Raw genomic sequence first — 13,672 nt, 5'->3', positions numbered from 1 at the left:
ACCCAAGGCAATACGCAAACAACGATACTGAATTCTTTCCAGCATGATGAAATGAGTGTTCGCCGCGGATCGGAAGCAAAAGCATCCGTACTCCATCACGGACAATATCGTTGTTTGGTACAGCCTGATCAGGTCTCCTGGATGGGCACCCCACCACGACCCGGTTATTGTACGAAGAAAGTTGATTCTTTGTTGGCATTTTCTTTTCAGATACCTAATGTGACATCCCCAGGTGCCTTTGGAGTCGAACCAGACCCCGAGATATTTAAATGTGAAGACCTGAGCTATGGTTTCACCCCCTAGTTGAAGCTGTAATTGTGCTGATTCTCGCTTTCTCGAAAATACAACCAGCTCAGTTTTCTCCGTAGAGAATTCGATACCCATTTGAAGAGCCCATGTGGATAAGTTGACAAGAGTATCTTGTAACGGCCCTTGCAGATCGCCAGCTTTGGGTCCTATAATAGACACAACGCTGTCGTCGGCAAGTTGTCTTAGCGTGCAAGATGTGTTGATACATTTATCGATGTCGTTTACGTAAAAATTGTATAGAAGGGGGCTTAAGCATGAGCCCTGAGGAAGACCCATGTAACTGAATCGTATTGTCGACAAATCACCATGCGCGAAATACATGTGTTTCTCAGACAATAGATTATGTAAAAAGTTGTTCAAAACTGGCGAAAGACCATGCTGATGCAGCTTCTCAGATAAGATATTTATAGAAACTGAGTCAAAAGCCCCCTTAATGTCTAGGAAAACTGACGCCATTTGTTCTTTACGAGCAAATGCCATTTGAATTTCTGTTGAGAGCAACGCAAGACAATCGTTCGTTCCTTTACCCCTGCGGAAACCAAATTGTGTATCTGAAAGTAAGCCATTAGTTTCGACCCAATTGTCTAGACGGAAGAGAATCATTTTTTCGAACAATTTCCGGATACAGGAAAGCATAGCAATCGGCCGATACGAATTGTGATCGGAGGCTGATTTTCCTGGTTTTTGAATGGCGATCACTTTCACTTGTCTCCAGTCATGTGGAACAATGTTGTCCTCAAGGAACTTATTGAATAAACTCAACAAGCGCCTTTTGGCGGGGTCTGGCAGATTTTTCAACAAGTTGAATTTTATTCTGTCTAATCCCGGGGCTTTATTGTTACATGACAAGAGTGCAAGTGAGAGCTCTACCATCGAAAACGGTGTTTCGTTTGTATTTGGTGTCGCGGCGCGGGTGATCTTCTGTTCCGGAACAGAGTCTGGGCATACTTTTTTAGCGAAATCGAATATCCAGCGGTTGGAATATTCCTCGCTTTCATTCGTGGTGTTATGATTGCGCATTCGTCGGGCTGTGTTCCAAAGAGTACTCATAGATGTTTCTTTCGTTAAGCCGTCTATAAACCGACGCCAGTAACCGCGTTTCTTAGCTCTAATCAAGTTTTTAATTTTAACGTCTAACGCCGCGTAATTCCGGTAATTATCAGGTGTTCCATTTTTTCTGAATATTTTGTACGCGGAGGCTCTCTCCGCGTTTAAATTTGTGCACTCTTTGTCCCACCACGGGTTGGGAGGACGGATGTTAGTTTTCGCGCCGGGTACACGTTTCGTCTGAGCTTGAGTCGCGGTGTCGAGAATCAAGCCAGCCAAAAACGTGTACTCTTCCTCCGGAGGAAGTTGTTGAGTTCTTTCAAGTTTCTCAGATATCGAGGTCGCATAGCTATTCCAATCAATATTTCGTGTGAGGTCATACGAAACATTGATTGTCTTCGATGGTTTTGAGCCGCTGGTGATTAATATTACGATCGGTAGATGATCGCTACCGTGGGGATCAGGAATTACCTCCCACGTGCAATCCAACCGTAGCGATGTCGAGCAAAGGGATAAATCCAGCGCACTTGGTCTTGCTGGTGGTGCAGGAATCCGTGTCATTTCTCCCGTATTCAAGATTGTCATATTGAAGTTGTCGCAGATATCATGGATCATAGTTGATCTGTTATCATCGTGAAGACAGCCCCATCCCGTACCGTGTGAGTTAAAGTCTCCTAAAACCAACGTCGGTGCAGGAAGGAGCTCTACGATATCACTGAGCCACCGATGCCCAACCGAGGCTCTTGGGGGAATGTAGATGGAAGCAATGCAAAGGTCCTTACCTTTGATTGTAACATGACATGCGACAACTTCAATACCTGGTATCGAGGGGAGGTTAATGCGATAGAAAGAATAGCACTTTTTGATCCCCAAAAGTACTCCTCCATAGGGATTATCTCGATCCAGACGAATAATGTTAAAATCGTGAAAGTTTAAGGGTATTTCAGAAGTTAGCCAAGTTTCGCACAATGCAAATGCGTCACATTTCAGATTGTTTACTAGAAATTGAAATGAATCTATTTTTGGGATAATACTTCTGCAATTCCACTGTAAAACAGTGATTAGATCCGTGACCTCGGTGGATGATTTAGCCATCGAAAGATACAATCGCTGAAAGAAGGGGCCAATTTGCAGTCAACTGCTTCAAATATGTTTTTACTGTTGGCATGAAAGCAATTAAAATGCTTCTAAGAGGGTCTGAAATATTGAAAGTTGTAAAAATCCAGTCCACAACATCAGAGAACTTTATAAGTCCAGCACCTAGTTGGCTCTCTGGTGGATTTTCAGGGACGCTTGGGGATTTTTTAGTCCCTGGAAGCGGTGGGAATTCCATCTCGGAATTGAGTTTTCCGAGACCAGGAGCTTTTTGCTTCGGTGATTTTTCCCGATTCCCGTTAGCTGTAACTTTTCGAAGCCCTTCGGAAGACACCTTCGAACCCTTACTAGGTAGCTTATGAGAAGATTTATTCATTCTTTTCCTACAGCTATGAGGGACCGCTGAAGATGGACCTTCCAAAGGGTCGTCAGAATCGCTCTCGTCAGTTGACAAGCAGGCATATGGATTCGTTGCCTGTTTAGGAGGGGTGGCACTCTTAACCATCTCGGCAAAGGAACGCTTGGAGTGTTCCTTCAGGGAACGCTTCATCCGATCTCCTCGCAGTTTGTAAGCGGGACAGTCAGAGAGGTCATGCGGACCCTCCTTACAGTAGAGACACTTTTCAGCATCCTTTCCGCAAGAGCCGTCCGCATGTGCTTCCCCACAGTTAGCACAACGTGGCTTATTGCTGCAATGAGTAGCTGTATGCCCCAGTTGTTTGCAATTGGTACAATTCATTATCCGGGGTACAAATAAACGAACAGGCAAACGAACCCGGTCCAAGAGGATGTAGTTGGGCAATGCCGAGCCGGCGAAGGTCACACGATAAGAGTCTGATTGGGGATAAGACTTTGTTCCATCCCCGGCGATCGATACTGAATGCAATCGCTTGCAATCCAGTATCTTGACATTCTTAAGTGAGGGGTCTTTAAAACAACCCGCCCCGTACTTAAGAATATCCTCGCAAGTCAAACTCGAATCGGTGACCACACCGTCGATTTCGACTTCACGAGCTGGCACGTAGACGCGGTACTCCAGCGTAAAAGGATCCTTTTGAACAAGCTCATTAGCCTGTTTTGAGCTGGTAAACAGGACCCTGAGCTTGTCTGGCCGTATTCTATCTATACTTTTTATGGTATTATATCGCGAATTCAGGTCCCGCGATATTTTTAAAATATTCAGTTTTTTTTTCCTTTGATTTGGTCCGGAAATAGACCGCGTAAGGCCCGGCCGGTAGTGCGAGCCCATCAGGATAGCTCTTTATGCGGGACTTTTTACTGACAAGGGAAGTCTCCATTTGAACATCGGGAGCGGGGGGGGCAGGATTTAAAATAGGCATAGCGGAACTACTTCCGCGCAAAAACAAATGATTCGGGGGGAAATATAATGGTCAAATAAAGAAATAAAAATAAACGACGTAAAGGTACTTAACTAAGATCCAACGGGGGACACCAAGCTGGACTTCGTCGATCGGCGTATCGCCGCTTTGATGGTGTGCAAAAAACCTCCGAGAGGAAAAGGCACACTTATTTATAATCCTCACACAATGGCCGCTTGTTTATAATCCTCACACTTGGCCTTGATCGGCGAAACAATAATCGGCTAACGGTACCGTTTCGATCGACCGCTCGCAATAAGGCACTGTTCTATTATATAATGCGAAAAAAAAAAACCTCTCAGAGGAAAAAGCACTATTGTCTATCACACAATATCGTCCGACCACTTTATCACACACACACAACTGGTTTTCAATGCTTTCGCAGTAAATCCAAATCACGTCCGTTCGCTCGGAAGGTTGAAACGGCAATGATCCAGGCGTTGGCACTCATCAATCGAAACCGCATACTTCTGGCCGTAATGGTCCGCGGGAATTACTTCGCAGTTACAAAGACTTGTTGGGTGACCTTCGGGGAAAATAACTTGAACGTTGACCGCAGAGATGTCGAATATACGAAGGATGCTTGTCATTCGTTATTCATTATTCGTTATTCGTTATTCGTTATTCGTTATTCGTTATTCGTTATTCGTTATTCGTTATTCGTTATTCGTTATTCGTTATTCGTTATTCGTTATTCGTTATTCGTTATTCGTTATTCGTTATTCGTTATTCGTTATTCGTTATTCGTTATTCGTTATTCGTTATTCGTTATTCGTTATTCGTTATTCGTTATTCGTTATTCGTTATTCGTTATTCGTTATTCGTTATTCGTTATTCGTTATTCGTTATTCGTTATTCGTTATTCGTTATTCGTTATTCGTTATTCGTTATTCGTTATTCGTTATTCGTTATTCGTTATTCGTTATTCGTTATTCGTTATTCGTTATTCGTTATTCGTTATTCGTTATTCGTTATTCGTTATTCGTTATTCGTTATTCGTTATTCGTTATTCGTTATTCGTTATTCGTTATTCGTTATTCGTTATTCGTTATTCGTTATTCGTTATTCGTTATTCGTTATTCGTTATTCGTTATTCGTTATTCGTTATTCGTTATTCGTTATTCGTTATTCGTTATTCGTTATTCGTTATTCGTTATTCGTTATTCGTTATTCGTTATTCGTTATTCGTTATTTGTCATTAGTCATTTATTAATAAATATATTCTTGATGTCTGATCTATGGCTTCAAATTTCATACGCGCCAGTGAAAAATGTGAACATAATAGTCTGTTCATTTAAACCATTCCGATGCGCCATTTGAAATATATATTCGAAGGGTATGTCCTTGAACAGAAAAAAAAACACAGGGGTCGTGATGCGTCGCACATCGCTCATAATTATATTTCAATATAGTTATGGAACAACGAAGCTTATTCCTTTTCCATTGGCAACGCATCGATCGTTGAGACAAATATGAATCATTTGACTCGCATGAACCAGATTCAAGTACCGTTCTACGAAAGCGACTGAACAATTTAGATTGAGTAATTGGAACATTCGATCCTACTTTAAAAGATTTTATCAGCATGAGACACTTAACTTGTGTTGTATTGCAAATTACCAGAGATTGTAAAATGTTTTGCTATCTCAAGATTATTGAAGACTTTTAGAGCCGTATGTTTTTATTCAAGTCAATTGATTCAGGCTCCATTGGCTTTATAAAGTGTTATGCATTTATTTTGGATTTGGTATCAAATTTGGTTCATTAGAAGCCCAATTTTTCATGCACAAGTAACTTTTCGTAACAGATGAGTACCATGTGCTCACCGCAATTCCAATCACCATCGGGTGCAGCAACCGTTTTGTATACAAATGGCAATTTTATGCAAAGCAAACTGATTTAGAAAGGAACTGGCACTAATTTAACTCAAACGAAGTCACTAATGGCAATTATTTCGTACAACATATTGTCAATTGCATGTAAATGTTGGTGTACATGTGTTAAAACGCCACCTGATCGCACCGTGAGCTTGGCGCGTAGTACACGAAGTAATTTAGAACGCCACCGCCTCGGATCGGCCCCCCAAATGCCGCTGGGCATAATTTTCGCCGATAGCGATCACCGTTTCCACGAAATGTCAACTTATCATAATTGAACCTACTGGTTCTGGCGGCTCGGTGCAGCAGTGCGTGGTTGACCTCATCTGTCGAAATTCAAAAAAACCTTCAATTCTCGTTTCTCGATGAGGGTTGCGAGAGCATCTAGATCACTTGGAGCATCCACCCTTTTTCGACTTCACGGATGAGCCGAGGTCTGCTACGATACGATACGGGATGCTATAAATAACACAGCCAGCACATCTCCTGAAGACTTCATCATCAGGTCATATAATGATAGCATGTGATCAGCCTACCCGGTCCCCGTCGGATGAGGTTTTTTTTAAATGCCATCTTCAAGGTGCACCAGCCTTCGTGCCAGCAACATATGTACCAATTACGGAATCGCCAACCGGCCCATGGCCCACGGCCCAATCGGTGCAGCAGTGCGTATTCACGAGAATGGAAAAGTAGACGATCCTCGACTACGATTGTATCTTACGGGGTCAGTTGGCATTATAGTAAGCGTAAGTTTCGCCCTCAAATCCGAAGCATCGGTGAAGCTTAAGAAAAATGATTTTACAAAAACAGTTTTCTGTTTTTCAAATCGGTTTAATCTAATGTCAGAGAAGTAAGCACAGACAATGAAACGGGTTTGTGGTTTGTCCGACATAATCCTGTTCCCGATCACGGCATGCATCGGTTGCCATTTTCGCTGTCTGCAAAAAGATCGCTGGTTGGCAATGGCTTAAATCTATTTTTATACGGATATGAAAACACCGGCGTAATGAATACCGTAACTCCGAGCGATGTTTCAAAACGTAAATAAACAGGATCGGTAGTAGTGCAGCCGGTTGATCAGCCTGTTTTCTACCCACCCATCGCCATATGAATAAACCGCGATCTTGACCTTTACCGAAAGGCAGAGAGGCTGAGGAAAGGTCTGTTAGCTCTGTTACCGATTGTCACCAGTTTTGTGCATCAAAAGATTGTCATAAAGGAAAACGCAATCAGTAAACTGGATCTCCGTATAACCTGGTTCAAATCGATTGTTGTTTTATGTTTACATTTTCGTATGCTTTCAAATTTCATATTAATGTGAAACGATAAAACATAAGAGATAAGTTGATTCTCTAGAAACATTTTATAGAACTAAAATACTGGATACACTAACTAAATTACTTTTTTTGTGGTTGTATTAAGTCTTGAACTCAATTTTTCACACATCACAACCGACTAGCAACAGACGGAGAGAAAAGATAAACATGCAAGAAACAGTGCAAAATGAATATTATTGCTCTTTTCCATTCCCGGAGACCTTCTTCTGGGCGTTACTTTTCGCAAAAAAATTTTTGTTCGCTATTTCATGCATTATCGTTTTTTCTCTTCGTCCCCTGCTCATTAGTAGCGATGTGTATAAATTATTTATTTTGAAAACAAATAAACCCTTTAGCTAAACGACATCAGACATTAGTGTTTAGTATGACAAACCATTTAATTTACCCGGATGAAAACTATAATGATTTTAGACCGATTTTTGAAACAAGATGAATCTATTTTTGTTAGAACTTTCTTCAAATTGTTGTAACATTGTTAAACAAAATTGAAATAAAATTTTAAAAAATAATTAGAGGACATGGTTTTGCCTTTTCCGAATAGAAAAGGGTCACTGTTAAAACTGACTTTTCAACCTAAGCCCGGTTGGTTGATCATCATATATCACTTCGACTCAGTTCGTCGAGATCAGCAAATATGTGTGTGCGAGAAAAATATGCTCTCGGGGATGGATAACCCGATTATGATAATCTTAGAAACAAATAGAATGTTTTCCCAGTAGCATTAACTTCAAGTCTGCGTAGCGGTTCAAATTAAACTGCTTAAGATTTCGCTAAGCAGCTCTATTTAAATTGCTCTACACTAACAAGTCTAAGACGAAACGTAAAAAATGTAAATAACGGGTGTTTTAAAGAGGTTTGTTTTTGCCTTTCTCATATAGAAAGGCTATGCAATCACTTTCACACCCGACTTTACAACCGAGGCCCGGAGGGTAAAATGTCATATACCATTCGACTCAGTTCATCGAGATCACAAAATGTCTGTGTGTGTATGTATGTATGTATGTAACAAATAATGTCACTCAATTTTTTCGATTTTCACAAACTCAGATTCAAATGAATGGCCCTACGGTCACATAGACTGCTGTTAAATGTTATACCCATCCGACTTCCGGTTCCGGAATTACAGGGTTATATGCACCAAAAAAGGAACAAAATAGCCACACACATTTCTCAGATGCAAATGCAAATGAAATATCTTATGGTTTCATACCATTTTCCTGAATTTCATTTGGATCCGACTTTCGGTTCCGGAATTACAAGGAAATATGTGCAAAATTATTAAAAAGTGGGCACTCAATTTTCTCGAAAATTACTCAACAGATTTTCACAAATCAAAATGCAAATAAAAGGTCTTAAAATTCTCTAAAAAGTCCCCGAAAAAAATAACCAGATCCGACTTCCGGTTCCGGTATTACAGTGCGATTAGTCAAAATTTTTAATTTCATGAGTATTTTTTTCACAAGCGATGGCGAAACGAGGTGCACATTTTTTATAAATTTACTGCTAAGTTCATCTAGTTGGCAGATCTTGTTAGTTAGTGAATATATAAAACTACTTTGGGACTACTAGTCCCCAGTTTCCGCTTCCGAAAACACCGATAATAGTGAAGAAAGTCTCCAAAAAACGGAACTCATTTCGATTTCTCAGCAACGGTTAAACCGATTTTCACGAATCATGATTCAAATTAAAGCTCTCATTGTCTTTAAAAATACCGTGAGATTTCACTGTCCGACTTTGATCCGACTTCCGAAATTATAGGGCGACGAGTGTTAAAACATTCAAATCGACATTCAAAATGACGATGCGAAACTAGTACGCGACGGTACGTGTGGCTTTGCTCCGTTCGCCGCGTGCTTTGTTCAATTTCGTATAGCGTGCAGGGTTGCCAATTATTCTTATTTTCTCATATAGAAAGTTTATGCAATCACTTGTAAAATTGACCTGGAGGGCTAAGCGTTCTGTACCATTCGGCACAGTTCATCAAGCTGAGCAATGCATGTGTCTGTGCGTGTATGTGTGTGAGTATGTTTAAAATAATATCACTCATAAAATAAAAAATCTCATAATCCCAAAAGTTGCTATTGAATTTCATCATGCTTTCATATGGTAAAAAGTGTATAAAATTGCACACCGTCATTTACAGCGACAAAAGGGTAAAATTATTCTAGATTTGGCTCAAAACTTATTCAATTTGTAGTCTATATTAGTTACTTACTAAACGAACCGACTTCGGCTATACTGGTTCCAAGTAATGGAAATAGTGGTCAAAATCTCTAGAACGAGATTCACTCAATTTTCTCAGAGATGATTTGATTGATTCCCACAAACTTAGGCTCAAATAAAAGTTCCTGTAGTCTCATAGGTTGCTGTTTAATTTCACCCGGGTCCGACTTCCGGTTCTAGATCTATAGGGCGAAGTGTGTCCAATTATTTAGTGCGACGATGCAAAATAAAGCAAAATTCTTATTAACTTGACATGACTGTTTACAAATTGAGAAGGTTGTGATAGTTTATACCTTAAGAAAGTTTCCTATTTTATTCAAGATTGAAAAAAAATTTCTTCGTTGAATATTCCAGTAAAATTTTTGGAAACATAAGTAATATGAGAAACGCATCATTACACCGCTAGGTGGATGAAGACAGGTTTTTGATGTACTATTTATTTCAATATGAGTTATATTTAAATTGTTCAGATTTGAGTTGGGTGTTCAATCACAAGTGATGAGTTTACATTTCTATTATACACATGATTTGGGTATTACCATTAATAAATCATTTGCTTCCGCAATTCTGAGATTTCTTGTAGGGAAAAGAGTAAACCTTCTTATAATGTGTAATGGGGAAAAGGAACTTACATATTAACTTACAAACTAATACAGAGAGCGAATCGATTCAATAGAAGATTGCATCAATTTTTATCGGAATTCGCTATTTGTGAGTCTGTGTAACTCATTTGTCCTAAACCAGGCAGGACGCTTCAAAATCCTTTGAAGCGTTTTTTGTTGCTGGCGGAACAACGACTTGACCAAATTGGTACTGCATAAAGCATGGCTGGTCTGAAAATTTGTTTATATATTCATAATTTGTTCTTAAGACAGAGCTTAGAATTTCTGTTTATAAGAAGATATAAACATTTAATATATATGTATTTATTACACTTTGCTTGGATTTCTTCAAGGTGATCCTTTACAGTGAGTTTTTGTCATACGTTAAACCTAAGTATTTTGCTTGATCAGATCATGTCAATTGCAAGCCATTCAGTTTGATAATATGATTATTGTTCGGTTTAAGAAAATAAGCTCGTGGCTTATGATGAAAGATAATCGGTTTTTGCTGCATTTGGCGCAGTTTTCCATTTTCACAGATAATCACTGAAAACATGTTTCGACCAAACTTGTATCGTCACAGAGTAGAGAATGGACCACAGGTTACGAATAGCTGCTCAATGAAAAACAAAATTTTTCATTTTTTCCGTTTTTGATTAAACTATATAAAGCCAATGGTTTACCAACTCACGGCAACATACCATTTTCCATGCGAAATAACTCCAAATTAGTACCACAAACTCCTAACGATTACTCTTGGGCTTTATTGACGATAACAGAAAAACGGTATTGGATAGAATACTGACGTTTAAATTCAACTCAGTGAAATGCGTGGAGTAAAAACTTTTGCACCTTAGAATTTACCAGTCAAAATTCCTGCCATTAACTTTTAAATTTTAAAATTTATTTCTGTACTCACTTTACTTGCTTCTGTACTTTGTGTGCTTGTTTCTGTATTTTTTTTATTTAAAAGATATTTTTATTCAGGCCTATTTGCGTACAAGCTTTACGTGGCCGAATTGGCCGATTTTTTGAATAAAACATTTTTTGAAGTGGATCTCGTTGTCACTCTTTTTCTAGGAGGAGAAGAGCTTCCATTTCCCTCCTGCGAGGGTTGAGAGGCACTTTGTTCGTGGCTCGTCTCGTCCTCCATTGCCGCATCGGTGGTTTTGTTGTTGATTTCCGTCTTCCTTTTGTTTCCCTTGTTGTTCACAGTCTTGAGCTCATTGCTAGTTGCTGTAGAAGCGCCTTGTTGTACATTGGTTGCAGTTGTTGGTTGGTTTGATGGTGAAACAGGAGTACTGCGCTCACTAGTTTTCGTTGTTGAACGGTTGACCTTGTCTTTGGTTGAAGATGTTCTTTTCGCAGTTTCAGTGCAAAGTTTACCGTAGTGTGCAGGTTGTTCACAAAACTGACATGTAACCAGCTGATTTTCATAGGTAATCAGCGTTTTACACGGATGTGTCCCACCTTGACCACAAATGACGTAAGATGGAATTGCTTAAGTAGTTGCATACGTACCACTCGCACGTCATTCCGGATGCCGGGGAAAAAATTCCGCCATACTTCTCTTTCGAAGGAAAGAACTTCACCGTACTGCGACATGATTTCCCGAACGCACTGATCGCTGGTCTGCGGGGGAAGGTCATGCACGCGTACTTGTATGGCATTGTCCACCATGTGCACAGGAATTTTGTATTTAATGTTGTCACACTCAACGCTGTACACCTCGTTGTTAACCGAAGCGAATGCAATTGCATCTCTTTCGCGTTTGAACATAATGTACACACAGTTAGACGCCTTGTTGAATTGAATTTCACTTACATTATTAGCGTCTAGATGCATTCGTTCTTTAAGTAAGATTTCAATTTCATTTGCTGCTGGTCTAACTTTGCAAAGCTTGAAATCTATACAAATTGAATTTGGTCTTGTTGGCCAAGTTTCAGGCTTTGTTAAATCGTATTTGACCATTCCGTACACTCTATTGTTCACTGCACTGTATTGTCTTTGTTTCTTTTGCTTCGACCGCAAACGATTTTCGACTGTGTTGTGTGAGATGCGAGCACGAACTGTTTCTGTATTTTTTGCAATGGTTTCTGTACTTTGTATGTGTGTGTTTTTTTTCTCGTGTTTTTTGTGCTTGTTAATATATTTTCTGATCTTGTTCCTACACTTTCTGTGTTTGTTTCCAAATTTCTTTTGTCTTGTTTCTGTAGCTGTTTCTGTTCCAGTTTCTGTTCTTTTGTACCTGTTCTAGTATTTTGTATTTGTCCTTGAACTTGTTTATGTACTATCTGCATTTTTTTGTACCTGTTCAAATGTCTGTACTTGTTTCTGTACTCTCTGCACTTGCTAGTGTAATTTCCTGGATTTTTTGTTCGTTCTGTATATGTTCTTGTACCTTCTATACTTGTTCCTGTGCATTCTGTGCACTTATTCCTCTTATTTCTGTACCTGTAGCTACCCCCACAAACATCGTAGCGCTAGCAAAATTATCTTTCAATGGAAATTATTTCGAGCATTCAGAAAGTCAGAATAATCAAACGTCCTATTTAATAGTCGGTTTCAGAAGAGCATAGGTTTGGACAGTTACATTGAGAGCAGTTGGCATCACTGAGAGTACGATGCGGTGTCTAAGTGCTGCTCTCCGAAAATATCTAATTTTAATGTATTTTTTGATATGTATAGTTAAAAATTTGGTCGAATAACAAACCAGTTATTTTGAGTGATAGTGCAGGTGTGGCAAGTGTATGTTTAGTAGTGAGAGTGCTATTTATTGAATAATGTTGCAAATGCAAAACTAAAAATGCTCAAGCGGCGGAAATTGAGAATTTACCGCCCTAAAATTCAACAATATTAACCGATCGAAGCGCCGTCTGCATATCATTGTCGGTGTTATCAGATTTCTATGGAAAATTTACTAGTCAATCGCGTTATTCAAATGGAAAATCTAAAATTGGTCTGCAGCAAACCCATTCGCAAGTGTTTCTTCTATTTTATTTTTTTCAGTAGTCGTGTTAATATTTCTTTTTTTAACAACTAAGTACAATCGGGGGAGGGATGAAAAACGTTTTGCTTCTACAAATTTATAAGAGTGGCCATGGCCTCTCAATATTTTGGCAACTGGAATAAATATTTAGAAATACCTTACGATATAACAGTTTTTTCTGTAATCTCCGTAATCTTGCTTACTTGGTTGGTTTTTCATTTGCTCAAACCTCTCCGTTCCCTTTATAAAAATGTTTTATACATTCCAACATTTGATGATCTGTTGTAATAATTTTTGGCCCCCCTCCCCCTTATTTCATGGAACTTGCCGCCCCTGAGTTAATTTTTATTTTCTTGCGACATTCAGCTAACCGCTGACCATTTGATCATAAGGTCATTTAAGCAAGAAGGAATCTTAAGTAACCTTACTTTTACCTTTTTACTAGAGTAGTGACTAAAAGATTTTTGCTTGCTTAAAAGACCCAATGTAACGTCTCATCTTCTTCACATCCTTGCTCTCCCTTGAGTGCTATTATTCTTTAATTTGCATTTCCTGTTTCTACCAAATGGTCTCTAGTTAGCTGAACATAAATTAAAAAAAAAAACACGCCCACATCAATCCCTTTTTTTCTGATTATCTCTATAATTTCATTTTTTGATTACATTGAACACAGTTTACATACTGGTAATTGACAAAGGAAACATTTGCGCAGTTCATTTGGCGTTCATATTTAATTGAGCATGGGGTTCGAAATAGTGAAACACATGAATCAAGTAGGATCGGTAAAATTTCCACACAAAACAGCTCGCTGCGC

The sequence above is a fragment of the Malaya genurostris genome, chromosome 3 (genome assembly GCF_030247185.1).
Source record: "Malaya genurostris strain Urasoe2022 chromosome 3, Malgen_1.1, whole genome shotgun sequence".
Lineage (NCBI taxonomy): Eukaryota > Metazoa > Arthropoda > Insecta > Diptera > Culicidae > Malaya > Malaya genurostris.
This window is presented reverse-complemented; position numbering follows the sequence as displayed.